Source organism: Pelophylax lessonae, assembly GCF_965119305.1.
Source record: "Pelophylax lessonae genome assembly, chromosome: 8".
Classification (NCBI taxonomy): domain Eukaryota; kingdom Metazoa; phylum Chordata; class Amphibia; order Anura; family Ranidae; genus Pelophylax; species Pelophylax lessonae.
In genome coordinates this window covers 211,263,816-211,287,519 of record NC_138775.1, presented here as the reverse complement: position 1 = coordinate 211,287,519, position 23,704 = coordinate 211,263,816, and the positions used below count along the sequence as shown (strand labels likewise).

Below are 23,704 nucleotides of genomic sequence, written 5' to 3'. Positions count from 1 at the left end.
AATACCCGGAAAAAACAGTTCTAAAGGCCTTCCGGAGCCGGCCTTAAGGGGGGGTACTGTAATGTTCTGGTACCTCTGGTACCCTTATTCCACTTCTAAACTCAGTGTATGCGTCTTACCATTCTCTTTTGGTAAGTGCGCATACACCTTTAAGACCAATGCTGTCATCACTGAGCGCCGCAGAGCGGCTATTTCAACCGCCGGCGTTCTCACTCACATGTTCGTTCAACCTGCCTTGAAGCTCATATGCTTACAAGCGTACCTCGCTGTCGGAACCTCGCTGCTGATCCCTGTATCCCGCTACCGGATCACTCGCTCATACCGAACCTCTCTACTGCTGTTGCTATTAGTGATAAGTACCCCGCAGGGGAATCCTCCATAAACCTTCCTACTAAAGCTTACACTATCTAGCTCTGCATACTAAGGACTATACTATCATCTGCACTGTTGTTTTAGATTGCTAGCTCTTGAGTCTACTAACATCTATACTTGCACTGGGTTAGTCTCTCCTGTATGTCATCTGCTGTCCTAACACCTACTACCATACACGATTGCTAACCTATCTGCATCCTACTTGCTACCATCTATACTCTCAAGAACATTTCTCTCAAGTGCTGTTTATCTATTGTCACTGTTCATACCTGTCTCTTCAGCTCATCACCACTATACTGCTATATACATCTATCACTCCAAGGAACATCTTATTTAGTGTGTATATTTGTATGCTGAATCAGACAGACCACTGTGATGAGTTTTGGGAGTTGGGATTGGTATTTCAACATATCCCTACATGACTGCTGAGTGGAGTTTTTGTGCAGCTGCAAATCCATCTTGTTTCAGAAAACGCAGGAGCGATATAGAGGACAGGTTTTACCATAATAATGTAAAATTAAGTGGTATAACTGAATTGGTGCTGCCTGCTGACCTCCATAAATTAAGGTACACTTCTTCTGAACAAAAGAAAGGCTCCTTGCAGACACCAGATCTGCTGTAACCCTTCCTACACCATTTGAAGGTGTTCAGCTCTTTCCAGATCTCTCTAAGTTCAATACAAATGGAGCTATCCTGCCGCTCTACTGATCACAAAAAATGTCACATCTCATGTTGTCACAACCCTTACAGGAGGAATGAAATTCCTCCATATTTGGGGTGTTATCCTGAAACAACCATAAGAATCCAATCTTCCTCCAGCAAAGCGCAAACCTTCATACAACTGCTGCAACCAATGGAAGAACTCTGACTGACACCTAAAAACACCTGCCCGCAGATGGCTTTCTACATCATTACCATCCTCTCCATAGTTCATGGCTTAATGTTCTGCCAGCCAATTGTTATACTTGACTGCAGATCTGCCGAGTTCAGCCGATTTGTTCTGCCACGGACCACACTGTACTAGTCCAACTTTGATTTATAAATTACTCTTTTACATTTCTGTTGACTTTTGTTTATCTTTTAGCTTTCCAGCCTCGGTGCAACGAACTACAGTTTCTTCTCAACCAGGCTCATCCATCCATACACGACGTTCCAAAATAACAGCCAGGTTATCTTTTCCAGCCTCAACTAACTGTAAGTGCCTGAGCCCCCTCCACCTTATGTTTTTACACCAACAATGCCACTCTATTATTCTGGCAATAAATGCAAATGAAATCAACCATCCTGCAAAGCTGCACTCTCTATGGAAAACCGCCCTAGCTTGAAAATGTGACATTTTATGTGTCCAAGAGACACACCTTTCATCCTCTGCTGCACCCAGATGCTCCAACAAGCCTTTCCCATATGTCTTCCAGGCTGGCTTCTCCTCCAAAAAACAAGGAGTCCCGTTGCTGTCAAAGACACAGTTACCTTCTAATCTCACCAAACAATCCCTGATCCAAATGGTCTATATATTGTACTGATCTACATAATTAAAAATGTTTCTTATACTCTGTTGAACATTTACTCACCTAATGTCTAAATGTGCTTGCATAAAAAACTTATGCGATCTATGAAACCAATCCAACAAGGTCATGTAATAATAGGTGGTGGGGATTCCAAGTTAGTACCAGATGTCCACTGAGACTCATCCACTACAGAGGTGAATCTCCTTTAAAAAAATGTTTGATGTGTTTGATGTTTGGCTTTGTCACCATGGTTCCGAACGAGACTAAACTTTAAGTGCAAGTCTATATACAATAAATTGTTTACAAAGGTAATGCACTATTAGTCCCATCTGTTCTTTCATGTGCATTGGAACATCGTGGGGAGTATACTCTACTCACCCTAAGGAATAGGAGACATACGGTGGCTTGTACAGAGGGAAGAAAGTGGGAACGATCCTATCCATCCATTGTGTTAAGGAAGCATCCTCATGCCCAAGATATTTAGAGGCTTGATTGTCTCTTACATCTGGTAAGAGGCTTGTATATACTTATCACCCGGGTGACCGTGCACATGTGCAGGTGGAATTAGGACACTGGCTTTATCCACATGTGAATTATTATTATCAGGCACTTACCTTCTTTCCGCCGGGTAAGGAGGCATTTCACCAGGTGGAGGGAACACCTTATCATCACTTTGATTTATATTTGGATTCTTTTTCACCATTCCCACAACTTTGGACCACATTATTAAATGGACTTTCATTTTAGTGGTTTATTTGTTGGAGTCACATTGAAAGTTTTTTAAGACTTCATTGATTGATTTAACACTTCATTCACTCAACACTGTGATATTTGGGTTTTCATCCTTTATATATTTTTTATATATTGTTTAATATATGATTTTTTCACCAATTTAGAAAAGCGCACCATCACTTTTTAACATTGAGACTATATGTATTTTTTTCCACTCCACAAAACATATTTACGTATAGAGCTCTTTCATGCAGATAAACAGCTTCTCCAAAAGGTTAAATCTTCAGCTATCCATGGAGAAACTCTTAAAGGCAAAGGGGGTCATATCCATTCTATATCAATATTTGAAGAGCCTTCACCTGTCAGATAAAACAGCCCTGATGGTTAGTTGGGAGACAACAAAGATGAAGCAAAGCCCATGTTTGGGATGTAATTCTCACTAACCTACATAAATGCGCAAGATTGCTTTTAGTCTGCAAAAAAGCGGTAACATTACATATTTAGTTCTTAGCCCTGCAGGAGCCATTGGTAACGATGGGTCCTCTATTCTGCCACAACAATTGCAGGCAATTGCTCAATCCCCACTGACTTACTAGGTCTTAGATGAAAACCTGCTTACACTTGTATGACTTAAGAGTTAGTAAGCTAGCACTCTATATTAATGCAGAGAAATGAAGCCACAGGTCGCTTAGCGATAGAATAATTTAATGTATTATTTTATAAGGCAGACAAACAAGGTGTAAATCAATAAACCAGTAATTGTCCAGACTCAAGGACACTATACTAGATAAATGGTCAACAAACCAAAAAGTTGCACTTAAAAGAACTATAGCAAGGTTACATTGAACTATAACAGAATGCACTAGAGCAGGTCATACTATGGCCCTCCAGTTGTTTAGGAACTACAATTCCCATCATGCCTAGTCATGTATGTGAATGTCAGAGTTTTACAATGCCTCATGGGATGTGTAGTTCTGCAACAGCTGGAGGGCCGTAGTTTGAGGATCCCGGCACTAGAGTCTCTAGAAGGGTATCAACTACTTTAGAAGACAAAAAGGTTTTTTTTTTGCACACTATGCATACAACCCCAAAGTGGGTTCACCTATGTGTTTATAGTTTAAGGGGGAACCTTGAAGGTGGCAGAAAGTACCTGGTGCCTGAAATTCAACGTTTGCCAGCTTTTGGTGGGGCCCTTCTTTAAGTGGTGCACATAAACTGCCCCTTTAAGAGGATAGGTAAAAAATGGCAGGGGCAGTCTCTATTATGTTAGCAGTGTGTAGTGGGCATTGAGACATATAGTTCAGCTCATCACTCGTGGCAGGTGACTAACTTGGTCCCAATGGGGATCAGCAGGTTCCAGCAATCAGGTCCCAGTGGCTCAGTCTCTTGGCCCAGGTCCTCACACAGGGTGCAGTCTCCACTCTGGGATGCAGGTCTGTCTTCTACCTCTAATATAGATGAACAGGCACAGCAGCAGGTGCTCTTAGCTCCGCTCTGGTAGCTCTGGTCTCTCAGATGTGGGCACAGACTCAGTATCAGTTGTATCAGTTTGCCTGGCGATACAGTAAAGTTCTCCTCCTCCTGGTGCAGAGATTTGTGGGGAACTTGGCTACCCTCCCCTCACCAGAAAACATTTCGTCCCCAAAGGAGGGACTGAATCCAGCACCATTTTAAAAGGTTCATACCCTGGTACATAGCTCTGATTATACAAGAGGAGGCGAAGTCAGGCTAGTAGCATATAGATTCAACAGTAAACATATACACCAGTTAGTGAAGGGAGAGGGATGTTTTGAGCAAAGACCACTGATGTTGGTATGGCCCACCAGGCCACGTGTCAGGGGATAAGCTGGGGTTGCCCTCCACAGAAGCCAGAGGGGTGAGGGTCAGCATTATGTGTGCCCTTTGGATGGTGATTACCAGTAGGTTCCCTTGGCCACTAATGTCAAGTTCCAGGCTCAAGAAGTAAATGTACACCAAATTCATGGGACCTTGACTCAGCAGTTTTGGTGGACAAAGTCTTCCTTTGGCAGCAACGCAGGGCCTACAAAATTGATTTCTGACTTACCCGAACATCCTGTCTGGCCCTAAATGCCCATATTCATTAAATAAACTCTTCAGCATTAACTTCCTATACTTCTTTGGAAGAAAAAGATGCCATTTCTTTTTGAGCTCGTCCGAGGGGCCCCTTTGGTAGACAACACCATCTCGCGGCTGTAAATGATCCCACGATAAGCCGGACTTCTTTTAAAGAATCTGTAGCTAGTAGGAGCTCTGGGAGGCCTTATTTTAAGGCTTCAAAGGTTAATCTGCAAAGGAGATCTGTATCTTGTTCTTTCCTCAAGTCTCTCTTGGAGAAGGCTGGCCAGCCTTCATCTCTCACTCGAGTTAGGTCACAGTAGAACTTTGGTACCCCATCAACAGTGGCTCCAATGATTTTAACCCAGGCTGCCCCTTTTATTCTGTACTCTATTCCTTCACCCAAAGCTTGAACCCCCTCTGGGTCTGATCAGTCCATTCTTCTTTGAGAGCCTCTGAATTGTTTTCTCAACAAAGCGCCAGTGTCTCTGCTCTTGATTCCAGAAAGATATTTCAGGCCGAAACAGAACCCAGCCAAAGCCACTAACCAGGGATGTCCTGTGGTAATCAAGCTTGGCCATGGTGGGGATGTACAGGAGGGCATTTATGTTAGTTTTAACTTTGAATTTGGCCCCATACAGGTGCTTTTTCAGCTTGTCCACAACTGCCCACTTCAAGGCCAAGAATTCTAACTTATGAGTAGGTTAGTATTTCTCTGCCAAAGTAAGGCTCATGTAGGTGACAGGCCTCAGAAGTCCATTATGTTTTTGATACAGTACACCTCTCAACTCTTCTCTGCTGGCATCAACATGCAGTTCCTAAGGCTTAGTTGGGTCAGCATAGGCAAGTACTGGGGTGTCCGTAGGGCTTCACTTTAACTGAAGAAAAACTTTTCACATTGATCAGACTATTCTTCCTCAATGGATTGTTGAGACTTTTTTGGTTCTTTGGCCTGATGGACTCTCTCTGGAATCTTTTGCTCTTCTTCACTCTCTTCTGTCTGCAGAAGGTCAGTGACAGGTCAAACTATCTCTGCAACCCTTCAACAAACCTCCTGTGTATGAACAAAACCCCAGGAATTACCTAATTTACAGTTTGGAGCCGAGTAAAGGTGCTGGCAGCTACCAACTTTGTTGGGTCAGTAGCTACTCCCTTAGTAGAGACGACAAGCCCAAGGTAGGAAACAGATACCTTGGTAATTGGCCTTCGCAAGGGATAGTTTTAGCTCTTCTTCATAGAGACGCTTAAAGATTATCTCTAACCCTTCTTCATGTTCTTCTAGAGTCCAACCAAAGACGATGATGTCATATAGGTACGTAAGCACTTCAATGAGGTTTATAACCCCAACGGTCTTCTCCATCAAGCCTGGAAGGTTGCTGGGGCTCTCTATCATTAGGATGCATTGGGATCTAATGGTACCTGCTCCTCAGGTCCTGTACACTGAACCACTAAGGCCCAGATAGACAGTGTAAAGCATGTTCAGTGCGAGGGGTGGTGTATTAGTCTGGAATAGTTTTTCTTAGCTCCTAACTTCCTTCCAGATAGAGGGGAATGTTGGAGGCCATCCCTGGGGGTCTCGGGTGTCACCAAAGGAGGTATAGGGTATACTAGTCCTCTCCAATAGGGCAAAATTAGGTACGGTGTCCGTAAAGGAAAAATAAGTAACTCGTCCGTGGGATCATACAGGGCAAAAGAAAAGGCCAAATACCCCTGTGTGGGGTGGGTATATCTGGCTAGTAGGCTACTTATTAGTGGGATTTCCCCTTACCTCACCAGTTACCCACCACGGGGTCACCCTGATTTTCATCTACTTACCAATTCTTTCTGGATTTGGACTAATTCTCTGGGACTATTTCCTATTTACACTTATTTGGCTACCTGGATTATCATTTTAGCCAGTTACCAAATCACTTACTGTTTTTTTGCACAATCTTTCTGCACAATTTGCACTTACCACATCTCATTTCACCGTTTTCAACTGTGATTGTATTAATTTATTAGCACTGGCTATCTAGTTATCAGTTTTTTAGCCAACTACTATATAGTTGATTGTATAATCATTGATCATTTTGCTCATATTGCATTTGCACTTTTACCTGATACTCTTTCACTGGTAATTTATTTATATATTTTTTATACAGCACTTTCTAGTCACAGGTCACCTTATATTTGGATACAGTTATACCATTGCGCTCAGTGTTTTTAGCAATTTTATTATCACCAATGGTCACTTGTCACTTTCTACATATTTTATATTGATTTTTATATCATTTTCACCACACGTTTGCACCCAATATTTTTATTATTCCCAATGTTTACATGTTGATCTTATAATATTTTTATTATATATATGCTATTTTTATGATATTAAGTTTCAGATATATGCACTGATATTCACATTTATATACATTCATTGTAATTTGCACTTTATCATATTCACTATAGGCAGCGCCAATTACCCACTTATTGATTTCTTTGTCTACACAATCTTAGGATTGTAGTCCAGGGTAGGCTGCAGCCTAATTTCCTCTTCTTTTTTTTTGCAAATCATTTTTATTCAGTTTTTAAAGCATAACAGAGAAAATAAGAAGAAAGTAATATAGAATCATTTCTCAACATTGTAAACAATGAGCAGTAACATCCGCTATAATCACGTATGACAATTAAGTCAAGCAAGTAAAGCAAGTAAAGCAAGCAAGTATGTCACATCCAACAGTAAGACAACATTAACTCAAGGTGGCTTCATGGCCTAAAAGTCCCAGCAAGCATTAAAGGATTGCAGTTGTAGCATATTTATTGCCAGAGCTCTTTCAAATTGGTAGTTAACTTTGAGTAGCTGAACTACATCCATCAGATTTGGAGCTTCCTTGGTTTTCCATCTGCGGAGCACAGATGTGCGAGCCGCAAGTAAAACATGGGTAACCCAGGGCCTATATTGGGCCGGTAAATCATTAATTCCCAGGTTTAGTAAGGCTAGTGCCGGGGTCGGTTTTAATATGCACCCGGTATGAGAGGACACATATCTAAATATCTGATGCCAGTAGCTCATCAATGAAGGACAGGACCACAAAACGTGGAGTAGAGTCCCTACTTGAGAGCATTCCCTCCAGCAAAATTGAGAGTAGGATTGAGAGAAGCCCGCCAGGCGATAAGGTGTATAATACCACCTATTCATTAGTTTTTGGGACATCTCCCAATGATTTGCGCAGTGCGAATATTTATATATGGTTGCGAGGGCAGATTTCCACTGAGGAATAGAGAACGTAGTACCAAGGTCTTTATCCCATCAGAACATGTGAGTAGTTTTGTAGAACGCAGAATTATCCAACAGAACATCATATTAGTGTGATAGTTTGGGGGTTTTCGGTAGTGTGTTCGTGAGGAGGTCCCATATCCTGCCATCGACCAAGATCGACCGCAGGGGATGGTCCTTCAGAAAGTGAAATATGCGCAGAAGGTGATAGTGCATGTATTGAGGGAGGTTGTATTTTTTAGTTAGATCCTTAAGGGGGTGAGAGAGCCACAGGCATATAGTGAGTTAATAGTGGAGATATTCCACCGAGCTAGCAGGTGCGTGGGAAGGTCAGATATGTATCGGGCAAGAATATTGATTGGCAGTGTACACGAGGCAGTGATATCCCATACGTCCGGAGACACCGGAGACAAGCGCCACACCCTTAAGGCTGCCTGCATTGTGGGCGGTAGGTCTACGAGCCTCCATTCCTTCCACCTGTCACTCAGGAGCAAGATTCTCAGGTCTCTCGTCGGCGACACATCTCGCTCAAGTTCCACCCACATAGGCGGTTCCGGGGTCGGGAGCCATTGTCGCAGTTGGGCCAATATCGTGGCTCTGTAGTAGGTAGCTATGTCAGGGACGGATGCTCCCCCAAACTGCTTTTTCTTAACCAAAATTGAGGCCGCGCATCTGGGGCACTTACCTCCCCAAATGTAAGCCGACATCAGCCTAGACAACCTGAGAAGATGTGTCACCCGAAAGTGAATGGGAAATGCTCTGAAGAGGTCCAATATTTGGGGCAGTATAAACATTTTATAGGCCGTAACTCTTCCACTCCAGGAGAGGTAGGGAGTATGCATACGAGAGATGTCCGCATTAATCTTGGTCACCAATCTGTTGATATTTACAGGTAGCAATCTAAGGGGGTTGGCCGTTAGGTCAATACCCAAATAATGGATGCTATCTGAGGACCAGGGGATAGGAATGGAAGCCTGCAGTTTAGATTGGAGCATAGCGGAGACCCCTAAGTTGAGAACTGTAGACTTAGAGGCGTTGAGCTTATAGAACGAGACCCTGCTATAAGAGAGAAGTGTGGTGTAAGTCGCTGGAAGCGAAACTTCTGGGCGGGTGAGCATCATAATAATATCATCTGCAAATAAATTAATCTTATGATGGTATGAATGCAGTTTGAAACCTGTGATGAGGGGGTTGGATCGAATCCTTTCGGCCAAAGGCTCTATAATCAGATTAAAGATTGTGGGAGATAAGGGACAACCCCGTCTTGTGCCGTTCGTTATGTTGAAGTTCTTAGATAGCGTGCCCGAGGTGTATACTTGTGCCGTCGGTGAGGAGTAGAGGGCCATAATGGCGGACAGAATGGGACCGGAAAACCCAAATATTTGGAGTGTAGCTCGCATGTAACCCCAATGAACTCTGTCAAACGCTTTTTCGGCGTCTAGGGTTAGTAGTACAGAGGGAAGTTTGGAGGAGTGTGCCTGATGCATGATGCCAAGGAGTCTCCTTGTTGCGTCAGAGGTCTGCCTACCTGGTGTAAATCCCATCTGGTCCCTATGTATAAGCGTGGGGAGAATAGTTTGAATGCGTTTGGACAGGATACGGGCGTAAATTTTTGCGTCAGAATTCAATAGGGAAATAGGACCGAAATTTGCAGGTGTGATGGAGTCTTTACCTGGCTTGGGTAACGTAACAATATGGGCACTTAGGATATCCGAGGGTAATGAGGAAACTTCCATTGCTTTGTTGTAGACCTCCGTCATAGTAGGGCTTAAGTGATGACTAAAGAGTTGATAAAATTTGTTGGAAAACCCGTCGGGGCCAGGTGATTTGCCCTTCGGTAACGATGTGATACTAGAGCGCACCTCCGCGAGCGTGATCGGAGAATTAAGTGTGAGCAGTTGGCTATCCGAAAGGGAGGGTAGGGACACCGCGTTGAGGAATCGGTTAATATCACCCGCGGACGGTTGATGTTCAGATGGGTTATCCCCAAGATTGTACAAGGCACTGTAAAAATCAGCAAATGCATCCGCTATGGCTTGTGGATGTGTAATTTTAGATGCGGGTGAGGGGTGAAGTAAGAAGGGAATTCTGGATTTAGCCTGTTTGTGCTTAACCTGGGACGCCAAGAATTTGCCGGCCTTATTGGCTTGACAGTAGTACTTTTGTTTAAGATACTGAAACTGTCTGTTGGATTGTTCTAGAAGGAGGAGGCGCAATTCTTGTCTCAGTGCAAGAAGTTCCCGGGACACGGAATCAGTAGGAATTATTTTGTTATCCGCGTCTAACACATGTATCCTATGTGTCAGAACAGAGACCTGATCCCTCCGCTGCCTCCTGAGCCGTGCCTGCTGCTGGATGCACACCCCTCGTATGAAGGCCTTTTGTGCACCCCACAGCACCCACGGGTCAGAGACAGAGGTACCGTTAAAATGGAGGAAGTCCTGCAGCTGTTTAGATATGTGGGCTCTACATTTCTCATTCTGCAACATACTAAGATCACATCTCCAGATATAAGAGCTGTTACATTTTGCCGTGTCCTCTATGGTAAATTCCACCGCTGCATGGTCTGACCATGTAATGTCATTGATCGCAGAGGAGGAGGCTTTACCCAATAAAAACATATCAACAAAAAACATATCTAAGCGTGAATAGGAGTGGTGCCTGGAAGAGAAAAAAGAATAGTCCCGCTCCATGGCGTGGTGACATCGCCACACATCAAACAATTTTTCTTCATGTAACACATGCCCCAAAGACTGCTGTCGGCCCCGGGGGGATGCCGAAGAGTCCAACCCGGGATCGACAACAGCATTAAAATCCCCACACAACAACAGATGACCATATTGGAGTGCTGATACTTAACTAAGGATCCTCCGCATAAAACGAACTTGGTGGGAGTTCGGAGCGTATACGTTCACCAAAGTGAGCGGAAGGTCATTAAGATCACATGTCACGATAATATACCTGCCGTCCGGATCCAGTACCGATTTGTGTATACGCACTGTGAGGGAGTCCCGAAAGGCTATCATCACCCCTCTTTTCTTTTCAGTGCTGGATGCTAAGAGGACCTGTGGATAGTTCTTGTGACCATGGTGAGGTACGTTATCGGCCTGAAAGTGGGTCTCCTGAACCGCCAGCACATCAGCTCTATGAAGTAATGCCTCTTTCCACAAAGAGCGCCTCTTAGCTGGATGGTTCAGACCATTGGCGTTAATAGTCAATAGTTTGATGGTCATGTTTCAGGTAAGACAATGTTCAAGGTAGAGCAGATGGTACACGTGGGCAAGGTAGTTGCAGCAGCTAAGGTGTTGAGAAACCAGTAAAAGGAAAAAAAAAAAAAAGGAACCAGAGAAGAGCATAAAAAAAGAGCCGTCTCAGCAGCTCGAGAGCGAGAAGCTCGCAAAAGAAACCAGAGGAGGGCCATAAGAGAGAACATCTTTCAAGGGCCGTAGACACATCGTAGATCCTCAGCAGTGGTTAGGGCTAGCCTGAGTTAAGGAAGGCCTGGAAGACCCTTTTCGGGACGTTACATGCCATTCACTGTCCAGTGGGCGCAGAGGTGATGAGACTGGAGCGGAGGCTTGATCAGCAGGGAGGATGTTCTATTTCCTGAGCATAGTGATGCAAAGGATTTGATCACTGCCGTGGAGCCTCCATGTGTCACCAGAAGAGTTGCTGGGTACCGCCACTTATGCTGGATTTGGTGGTTACGCAGAGCCTTGGTTATGGTAGAGAGGTTGCGTCTGGCCATCAGCGTGTGCTTGGATAGATCGGGCAGCAATTGCACATTGCAATAAGGTTCAGGTAACTGTCCACTCTGTCTGGATGCAAGCATTATTTTGTCCTTAGCAGTGAAAAAGTGGACTCTAAACAGAACATCCCGTGGAACATTGCCCTCCAGGAACGCTGGTTTGGGCAGCCTGTGGATCCGGTCAATAAGAAGTTCCGATTCATGCAGAGTAGGAACCAGCATTTTGAATAGAGAGGTAACATGCTGCAGCAATTGCTCAGAGGAGATCGCTTCAGATATGCCTCGCAGCTTTATGTTGTTGCGTCTGGAGCGATCCTCCAGATCCGCCACTTTATTCTTCAACCAGGAAATTTCTTCTGTTTGAGTATTCAAGCGGTCTATAACAGAGTTGATGGTTTCAGCATGAGTATGCACAGACTGTTCTACTGAGCCAATTCTTGACCCCAAGGCAGAAATCTCTGCAGTAATTTGTTGTGTCTGTTGTCTCATGTCAGCCTGCATGGAAGACTGCAAGGAGAGCAGCATGGCTCTCATTGCTGATTCTGATATGGGGTTTCCCCCAGTGGATTGCTGATCAGGCTGGGCTGTAACTGAGGGTAGCTGCAGTGCCAAAACAGAAGGGGGGATAGTAGTGTCCATACCTGAACCTTCGTTTACTCCAGGGGGCGATTCCCTCCTCTGCCTGCTTTTGGCTGGGCTCCTGGAGGTCGGTGATAGAGGGGGGGGGGGTGATCACGAGGAAGGACCGCTGTCCGGGTTCCCTATCACCCTGTGTTGCGGGTGTAGCGGTTTCAGTGGAGGGAGTTTATCAATTGGTCCGCCTCCCTGCTTGTCGCTCCGAGCGGGTCCCGGTCCGCCGCCGCCATTTTGGTATAGCCCATGTGCCTGAGAGATGAAGAAGCCAGACAGCTTGTTAAGCTGACCGGTCTCCTTCTTCTTGTTGCGGGTCATCTCGGCGGCTTCAGCAGGCACTCACCGAGCGGTACGGCGGGTCGTAGGAGCAGAAGCAGCCCTGAATGCGGCATGTGTCTTAAGGTGGCCGGCGGAGCAGACTCAAAGGACGTCCATCTTTCACGCCGGGAAACCACGCCCTCTTAATTTCCTCTTCTTCATCCGTTAAGATATCCACAGCGCGTAACTCAATTCCTTATTACCTGTGATATCTTGCTGCTCTTCTATCCACAGTAAAACGTGCAATCCACCACGTAATTATTAAATGCTCACCTCCCTATTTGACCTCAAATGATAAATCGAGGTCAAGCAGTTCTTTATATCGCCTCTGTTCCTTGTACTACTAAGTACAGGGAGCTGTACTCTGCCTCTAGTCTCCTCCGCTCCTTTAAGACCCCCCAAAACAGCTCAGTTAACCACTTAAGTCCCAGAAGGTTTACCCCATTTATGACCAGGGTTAACATCAGGGGCGATCAAAGGGTTAAATGTGTTCCCTGGGAGTGCTTGATAACTGTGTGGGGGAGGGGCTTTGACTAGGGTAAGACAGAGATCTGTGTTCCTGCTTAGCAGAAACACAAGATCTCCATCTTCCCCTCCCACAGAACAGTGATCTGCCTTGTTTATATAGACAGACTGCCATTCTGCTTCCTCTCTAACGAACGATTGCTGGGTGTCGGGGAACATCGGGTCCCCTGGACCCGCTGCTTGGCTCCCGCTGTGTCCAATCTCAGAGGGACTGGGTCGCTGGTGCGATCCTGTTGTGATTGGCTAGCGGGGATGTCAATCAACGGGTCCGCAATGACCATCAGCAGGAGAGGCAGAACGGCGATCTGTGTAAACAAGGCAGATCACCATTCTGCAAGGGGATAAGATGGAGATCTTGTGTTCCTGCTAAGCAGGAACCAGGTTCTCTGTCTTTCCCCAATCGGTGTAACCCCCCCCCCAAAGTTAGTAAGCACCCCCTAGGAACACATTTAACATCGCCCCTGATGTTAACCCCTTCCTTGCCAGTGTCATTAGTACAGTGACAGTGCAATTTTCTTTAGCACTGATCACTGTATTAGTGTCACTGATCCCCAAAAAGTGTCAAAAGTGTCAGTTAGATGTCCGATTTGTCCGATGCAATGTCGCAGTCCCACTAAAAATCGCTGCTCGCCGACATTACTAGTAAAAAAAAAAAAAAAACAAATTCCATAAAAATATTGCATTGTTTGCAGACGCGATAACATTTGAGGACGGGATCAGTAGTTCTATATCAGTTTTTGCAGGGCAAAAAAATTTGCAGGGCACAAAATTGGGCAGGGCTATAACTGCACAGCATGAAGAAGATTTCTTACAGAATGACCTGGACAAAATAACAGAGTGGGCAACGACATGGCAAATGAGGTTTAATGTGGAGAAGTGTAAGGTTTTGCACTTGGGGACAAAAAACATAAAAGCACAATACACATTAGGAGGGGGGAACCTTTGGGGGAATCAAAAATGGAGAAAGATCTGGGAGTCTTGGTAGAGGATAGACTAAGCAATAGCATGCAATGTCAAGCTGCAGCTGCCAAAGCCGGCAGAATATTAGCATGCATAAAGAAAGGGATGTATTCCAGAGATAAGACTATAATCCTTCCACTTTATAAAACCCTGGTCCGACCACATCTGGAGTATTCTGTCCAGTTCTGGTCACCAGTCCTCAGGAGGGATGTGTTGGAGCTGGAGAGAGTCCAGAGAAGGGAACTAAACTAATTAGGGGATTGGAGGACCTTAACTATGAAGAGCGTCTGCAATCGCTTGATTTAGAGAAGAGACGCCTGAGAGGGGACATGATAGCAATTTATAAATACCTCGATGGTGATATCAGCATAGAAAAAAAGCTATTCAGTCGAAAGGATTGCATGAGGCTCGAGGGCATACAATGCGATTAGAGAAGTGTTTTAACCTCAGGCAGCGCAGGGGGTACTTTACTGTTAGGGCTACAAGATTGTGGAATTCTCTACCACAAGAGGTGGTTTCTGCGGGAAGTATGGTGGCTTTCAAAAGACCCTTAGACGTACATCTCAAGGATCAGAACATTCAGGGGTATGTGAGATGATTACGGCCACACACACCTACACAGGTTGAACTGGATGGACTATTGTCTTTATTCAACCTCACCTACTATGTAACTATGAAACTATGTTTGCACAAACCAATCAATATACACTGCAATTTTTTTTTACCAAAAATATGTAGCAGAATACATATCGGCCTAAACTGATAAAAAAAAATTGATTTTTTTTTTATTGGCTGTTGACCCTGGACAATTTTTACTTTCCTTGCTGACTATCAACTGTGTAATTCAATACATTTTTTCAATCAACAGCACTTATAAAATATAACTAAATAATGATGGAAGCTAAAAGAAAAGCAGTGTTTTTTTTTTTTGCATTGTTTTAGATCGACTCTGTCCACTAATCAGTAAGTAAATTGGTGACAAAAAGATAAAAAAACTTTCAGTGGATTCTAAATTAAAAATAAAAACACAGCACTCAGTTATAGAAAAGGGGGCTTCCAAGGTCCACTAACCAATAAGTAAAATAGGTGACAAAATGATAAAAACACTTTCAATGGATTTTTAAATTCAAATTTTAAAGACTTCTCAATTATAGAAAAATAACTCCCAAGGTGTTATAATTAAATCTTTAGAGACTTTTAATGAGACTTTCAGCTTTGTGTTCTAGCAAAACAGAAGATGGTCCTAAGGGAATGCCAACATTTTATATAAGAAGATATCATTAGATGCTAGAAATGCCTACAAGTAAACCTGAGTGTACTGTGTAGGTACACCCTACAGGTTTTCCTATTAATCCTCAGATCCATCATTTTATTCCTCTATAGTGATACATTTCAGCAGAGAAAAAAAATAATAATATGAGAAATGTGACGGAGATTTCCTCTCTTACTCTGTGGGTCTATCAGACCATCCACTGGCCATGAATGTACTTTTTGCGTTCTTCCTTCTGATCTATCTGATGACTCTTGTCACAAACCTTCTTATTTTTTTCTTGGTCCTCACTGACTACCATCTGCACAACCCAATGTATTTTTTTCTTGCAAACTTGGCATTTCTGGACATGTCCTATTCATCAGTGACGGCACCAAGGATGCTCTATGATTTGATCACAAAAAAACTATCAATATCCATTCCTGCCTGTATAGCCCAAGTTTTTTTCTACCTCTCCTTTGCTCACTCAGAACTTTTCTTGCTCTCGGCTATGTCCTACGACCGCTACATTGCCATCTGCCACCCCTTACATTACAAACAAATTATGTCTTGGAGGGTCTGTACTCACATGGCCTCTCAGGTCTGGGTTGCAGGATGTGCTCTCTCTTTGGTTCATACATTATTTTTGCTCAGGTTGTCCTTCTGTGGTCCGACCTCCATCCACAACTTCTTGTGCGACCTTCCACACTTATTTCAAGTTACATGTACTGACACCTTTATAAACATGGTGGTCATATTCATAGCAAGTATTGGTGTTGGATTAGTAGTCGTTCTTATGACCTTTCTTCCTTATGTCTATATTTTCAGTACCATCCTTAGAATCCATAGCAAGACTGGAAAGCGGAAAGCATTCTCCACCTGCACCTCACACCTCATCGTAGTCTTTATCTTTTATGGCTCCTTAATCTTTATTTACTTGGTTCCCACTTCCAGCAATATGTACATTTTAAACAAAGTGTCTACAGTCATATCTGCCCTCATTAACCCATTGCTGAATCCTCTGATCTACAGCCTGAGGAATAAAGATCTCATGGAGGCACTTATGAGGTCCTATTATCACTTAAAGTTAATCCAGGCATCATTCTGAATACATTAATGTAAAATGTTACATTTTTGTATTTCTGTGCCATTTTCAGTTGTTTAAAAAATTTCAGTAATGTCCTTTGTAAAATGTAAACTTGTCAGGTGCTCGTAGTCATACTTACCCTTCCATGATCAGGTATGCAACAAAAGACAAAGGGCGCCAAGTCAGTGAAAGGAAGTGACAAATTCATGACAAATTTATTAATCGCACACTGACATTCAAAATGGCACAAGTAGGAACAAGCAGATCATCCTCATGGGGAAGATATCCAAATGATGGTGTGGGCTGGAGGGTGACACAAGAGCCGTTGGTACCAGCACAGGCACTGCTGAACACAAACTTCACTTCATCTTTGAACACACTCCCATGGTGCGTTTGGCACTTTTTTGGACTCATTCCAGTTTATGCTTTCGATACTAATGTTTTTAATGTTTTTCATTTTATGTAACATGTCTTTGTTTCATTCCAGTTATTCTACATTTTTTCAATCAACTAATCATTTATTTGTATTAGAGATCGACCAATATTTTTCACTGCCGATATCGATATTTTGGCCATCGCATATCGGTTATCGGCCGATATGGGCCGATATTTTGTACATCCTATGTCAGCATCCTAGACTAGTCTTCTCCTCCTCCAACCATTAGGTGCTGATGTTCATGTAAGGGTAAAATTATGTCACATAGCATAATTCCCTTTACAAATGTTATTGAATATGCCACTCACATATGTACAAATTAAAGATATAAGCAATTCAACATTAGCAGATCTGCTGGCAGATCAGTATCTCTCACCCACTTGCCATAAGTGATACCGCTCCATTAGGCATCCACTCAATACTGCTCTGTCTCTCACCGGCTCCATCTCCCACCCACCCGATACCGATCCGTCTCTCACCCACTTGCCGTAAGTGACACCCGGGTGATACCACTCCATCCGGCATATGATGAAGATTTCGGAGGTCACGTAGTCACGCCGGGCGTGACCACGTACATGCCCTCTGAAATCGTATGCCAGACAGAGCAGTATCACCCGGGTGTCACTTATGGCAAGTGGGTGAGAGACGGATTGGTATCGGGTGGGTGGGAGATGGAGCGGGTGAGAGACAGAGCAGTATTAAGTGGATTGAGTGGATGCCTAATGGAGCGGTATCACTTATGGCAAGTGGGTGAGAGATACTGATCTGCCAGCAGATCTGCTAATGTTGAATTGCTTATATCTTTAATTTGTGCATATGTGAGTGGCATATTCAATAACATTTGTAAACGGAATTATGCTACGTGACATCATTTTATCCTTACATGAGCAATATTTGGAATATCGGCAATATCGGCCAGTTTCGGGGCCGATACAGATATATCGGCAAAAGTCGATATTGGCCTTGCTGATAATCGGTCGATCCCTAATTTGTATGCACCAGTGAGCGCTGATCCACCAACTTCAGCTGGTGTTGCTTTGTTTGTGCTTTCCTTACATGATCAGAGGTCATTGTAACCAACAGTGGTGCAAAAAGGTAAATCAGCGCAATTAAATATAAAGTGGTGTAGTGTTGAGACCCAATAATTTAGGATACATAAAGAAAATACAGCAGCTATATAAAACCTCCTTCACTAACGGGAGAAATAAACTATAAATAAATATGTATACAGCGCTATATAAAATCAAATAAAGTAACAATGTGCATCATATAAATCAAAAAAAACTTGCTTAAAGTGCAATATATATTCCTCTTAAGTGCAATATATAATGTCCAAAAAGTGCATTCAAAGTAAAGTGCATAAGGGTCCACTAAAATATAAATATAACCGTGGGTTAAAATTCAATGAAGTGCTTGATAGATGTTTCATATAAAAGTGCAAGTGACACCACCACCGTTTAGCCACCAGATGGCCTCTCACCTCACTGAAGCATTAAATCAGCATTGAATCCTCAATAAAACCAGTATAGGGAATAACACTTCCTGAATCGATCTCACTGAAGCATTAAATCAGCATTGAATCCTCAATAAAACCAGTATAGGGAATAACACTTCCTGAATCGATCTCACTGAAGCATTAAACCAGCATTGAATCCTCAATATGACCAGTATAGGGAATGCCACTTCCTGAATCAATTTCTCACCATCCCATGGACATGATATGTGAATAAAGATAATGAGGCATCTAAGTGTACACTGCTATTATCCTTTAATTGATTCACATTCAAAGTAGAATTGCACTCACATGAATCGGCACAATGGGCTTGTGCGGACCGTACACGCCAAAAACAGTAGCTATCGGGAGCCGTGCTGGTGGGTCGCTGCTCGTCCGTCCAGGTCTCCTCCCCCTATACGCGCGGCGTCTTACGCTTTCACGACACCACTTCCTCAGCAGGGCTGGAGCTAATGATGGACCAGCATGCTTATATACACTACACTCCTCCGCTAAAGGCACGGTCTCCGGGTGTCCCCGGAAGCCGAAAGTGTAGGTAGGAAATGCAAACCTCTATGTGCTAGGCTGTCTACACTACACTCCTCCTCTAAAGGTGCGGTCTCCGGGTGTCCCCGGAAGCCGGAAATGTAGGTAGGAAATGCAAGCCTCTATATATTAGGCTATCTTGCTATGTAAACAATAGGAAACCGGATGGCCAAGCAGGAACCCCCAGCCAGATCCCCGACAACCATTACAAAGTTCACACAATTTTATTAAAACATCAAAACAATCAAAATGAATATCAAAAAATCCTAAAAGTGAGGATTATTTTTATTAAAAAGTGACATAATTTGAAATAATAATGAAAATCAAAATATAAATCAAAAATAAAATAAAAAAAATACGAAAAAAATAATAAATAAAATAAAATAAAAATAAAAATTTAAAAATAAATAAAAATTAAAATTAAAATAAAAATTAAAATAAAAATAAGTATAAAATAAATATAAAAATAAAAATCAAATAACGTAGAAATAAAAATAAAAATAATATAAATAGTAAAAATTAAAACATTATTGTGTCAATTGAGATAAAATGGGATAATTGCGGCACAGAAGTACTAGCCCATAAAGGGACTAGAAAATCATTATTAAAAAGGTTAAAACATTAAAATATTCAAATTCAACAATCACTGATAAAACAATTTACATCCAGTTCTACATTCAAGCCTCTCGGGGTTAATACTTTAGTTTGATATATCCAGGCAGTTTCTCTTTTGCTCAATGCTCTAATGTAATTACCACCCCTCCAATGTTGGGGGACTTTTTCGATCCCCCAAAATTTGAGAGTGCTGGGGTCTCTCTGATGACAAACTCTAAAGTGTTTAGAAACATTATATTGCACCTTGCCCTTTTTAATACTAGTTACATGCTCTCGTAGGCGGACTTTTAAAGGACGTGATGTCCGCCCCACGTATTGCAGGCCGCACCCGCATTCAAGCATGTACACTACCCCCTCCACCATTTTCTTCCAGCATGGAGTTCACCAGAGCTTCACAGGTTGCCAATAGAGTCCTCTTCCACTCCTACATGATTACATCACAGAGCTGGTGGATATTAGAGACCTTGCGCTCCTCCACCTTCCATTTGAGGATGCCCCACAGATGCTCAAAAGAATTTAGGCCTGGAGACATGCTTGGCCAGTCCATCACCTTTACCCTCAGCTTCTTTAGCAAGGCAGTAGTCAACTTGGAAATGTGTTTGGGGTCGTCATCATGTTGGAATACTGCCCTCTCCGAAGGGAGGGGGATCATGCTCTGCTTCAGTATGTCACAGTATATGTTGGTAATCATGATTCCCTCAATGAACTGTAGCTCCCCAGTGTCGGCAGCACTCGTGCAGTCCCAGACAATGACACTCCCACCAACATGCTTTACTATAGGCAGGACACACTTATCTTTGTACTCCTCACCTGGTTGCCGCCACACACGCCTGACACCATCTGAACCAAATGAGTTTATCTTGGTCTCATCAGAGCACAGGAGATGGTTCCAGTAATCCATGTCCTTAGTCTGCTTGTCTTCAGAAAACTGTTTGTGGGCTTTCTTGTGCATCATCTTTAGAAGAGGCTTCCTTCTGGGACGACAGCCATGCCGACCAATTTGATGCAGTGTGTGGCGTAAGGTCTGAGCACTGACAGGCTGACCCCTCCCCCACCCCTTCAACCTCTGCAGCAATGCTGGCAGCACTCATACGTCTATTTCCCAAAGACAATCTCTGGATATGACTCTGAGCACGTGCACTAAACTTCTTTGGTGGACCATGGTGAGGCCTGTTCTGAGTGGAACCTGTCCTGCTAAACCGCTGTATGGTTTTGGCCACTGTGCTGCAGCTCAGTTTCAGGGTCTTGGCAATCTTCTTATAGCCTAGGCAACAATTCTTTTTTTCAAATCCTCAAAGAGTTCTTTGCCATGAGCTGCCATGTTGAACTTCCAGTGACCAGTATGAGAGAGTGAGAGCGATAACACCAAATTTAACACACCTGCTCCCCATTCACACCTGAGACCTTGTAACACTAACGAGTCACATGACATCGGGAAGAGAAAATGGCTAATTGGACCCAATTTGGACATTGTCACTTAGGGGTGTACTCACTTTTGTTGCCAGCGGTTTAGACATTAATGGCTGTGTGTTGAGTTATTTTGAGGGGACAGCAAATTTACACTGTTATACAAGCTGTACACTCACTACTTTACATTGTAGCAAAGTCTCATTTCTTCAGTGTTCTCACATGAAAAGATAGAATAAAATATTTACAAAAATGTGAGGGGTGTACTTACTTTTGTGAGATACTGTACCGTACAATAGAAAAAAAATAAATAAAAGCAATTTTTAATAAATGAATATAACCTTTTAGATGCCAAAGAAGATCATTAGAAAAGCTTTATGTAAAACTCATATTTTCTAAGAAGTGCACATGAACATTTAGCCACCTTTTCATCTTTTTTTTTTTTTTTTTTTATAAATAAGGATTTCTTTTATGTTACAGCCTTATTCCAAAATGCATTAAATTCATTATTTTTCCTCAAAATTCTACAAACATCCATTTACATCAGTTTACATCCACATCCGTCATCAGCAGTTTTTTTTAAACTGGTCAAAGCTCTATTTTTCTTCAGTTAAAAAAACGGATCGGATGAAAAAACGATATAAACTGACAAACTGTCAGTTTTTCATCAGTCTTAGCTTTGGTGATGGATGTAAAAAAAACTGATGAAAAATGAATGAAAAATGGATGAAAAACTGATGAATACTTCATCCATTTTGATGTGACTGAACTAATGAAATGAACGGTCCGTATGTGTGAAAGGGGCCTTATTCACTAAAAGAAAGGAGTAGAAATGCTCCCTTCCCATTTAACCACTCCCAGCTAGAGTACTTAACACCGCAACTAGGTGAGCCTACAAATGTAAAATAACGGCTAGATGCAATAGTGAATTTCGATTAGAGTATACCAATTTGCGGGAATATTCTGAATCAATATTACAGAGCAATGTCAGCTATTATGGTTACATTTATTTTTTATATATAGTTATGTCTGTTATGTGTTTTAACCTTTAGATTTAATATTAGAAGACTACGGAACTCTCTAATTTTCAACATTCATTCTTTATTCATCCTAAACTTTCAGGCATGTCTAATTGTACTCAGCACATTGGTGTAGTGGTCTATGCTCACTGACAAAGACTGCTAAGTCATGAGTTTTAGTCCCGACCATGCCAACACCCTGCATGTTCACTGGTGTGCGAGTACTTAGCCACCTTGGCTAAATCATTTATAGTTGAATGCACATGAGATAAACCAGGGATTCCCAAACTGCGGCCCTGCAGCTGTTGCAGAACTACACATCCCATGAGGCATTGTAAAACTCTGACATTCACATACATGACTGGGCATGATGGGAATTGTAGTTCCTGAACAACTGCAGGGCAGTTGAATACTTAGCTGGACCCCATCATGATCCACTAATTGGCACAAGAGCCTTGGCTGTATGGGTACTTTCCCTCCTTATTTCCTGTGACAGCAATGGCTGCTATTGGCTCCCACTGCATAAGGGGGAGCTATAACTGTGTGGGAATAGGCATCCACAGCAGTGGCTCATGAACGAGGCTGCTTGGGTCCCCACGGAACAAGATGCTTGCTCTGGGGGCACTTGATGGGAGGTAGGGGCCAGGAACTCCAGCATCAGCACACAACCAAAAAAAGGGTCAGGTATGTTCTGTTGCAATCTACTGCAGTGAGCAGGCTATTTAACCACTTCCTGCGAATCGAGGTAGCCCTACGTTGGCTGCAAGAAGTGGTTGTACCAGGGTGATGCCTGCAGCTAGAGGCATCATCCCAGTACCATTTTCTAGAGCCGGTGGTCAGCTTTCAGGTGGTAACGGCTGATGTCCCTTCCCTCCCGTCGCCTTACGCGGCTCTGCCCGGGTCTCCAGTCCCGCCAGGAGATCCAAGCAACCAGCCGACACTTCCGCCGGCTGGTTGGAGTCCCGAACTAAGATGGATTCCGCTTCGATCGGGTCTCCTGTGATGTAACCTGGAAGCGGCGTTCATGATGTCACATCCGGGTTACTCAGCGGCTAAAGGTGTAGAATTCTAAAAAGTGACAGTATTCATACATTGAAGTGCATTGGAGGGGTTTGGGGTCTTTTAGACCCCTGATCCCTCCATAAAGAGTACCTGTCACTGCCTATTGCTATCACAAGGGATGTTTACATTGTTTGTGACAGCAATAAAAGTGATCAGATTTCTTTTTATTAAACCTGTGCTAAAATAAAAAAATTAATAAAATTAATAGGAAAAAACATTTTTTAAAGCATCCTCGTCGCCGTGAGCTTGCGCACGAAAGAAAACATATTTGGAAGTCGCGCCCGCAAATGAAAGCGCTGTAAAAGATTTTAACTTGTACACAACATGTGTCAGAAATGGGCTCGGTCCAGAAGTCGTTAAACATGTCTCTTATTTACACAGACCCTAAAACATAGGATAAGACTTACACACCTGTGACACATGACAGTCCATCAAAACAGGCTTCCCAGGGTATGTGCCATGCTTTACATCCAAGATGTTAATTGATTGAAAAATAGATATACATTTAGATACCCAGCAGAGTTTGATGTTCCTAATAAATATACAGGTGGCACAGACACAAGCAAACACCTGCCAGGCGTTCTCCTCCCTCTCCACTCTTTACAATTGCCACACAGTTTGGATTTGAGGTTAGTGTTACTGGCCAAACCAACTGTTTGCAATGTT

General features: G+C 43.0%; 1 pseudogene across 1 annotated transcript; it reads left to right on the top strand.

Moving 5' to 3' along the window:
• The first annotated feature begins 15,509 nt into the window (after positions 1–15,509).
• LOC309561355 (olfactory receptor 2A12-like) lies at positions 15,510–16,482 on the top strand (annotated as a pseudogene). The gene has a single exon. The product of its transcript is annotated as an olfactory receptor 2A12-like (transcript).
• The last annotated feature ends 7,222 nt before the right edge of the window (positions 16,483–23,704 follow it).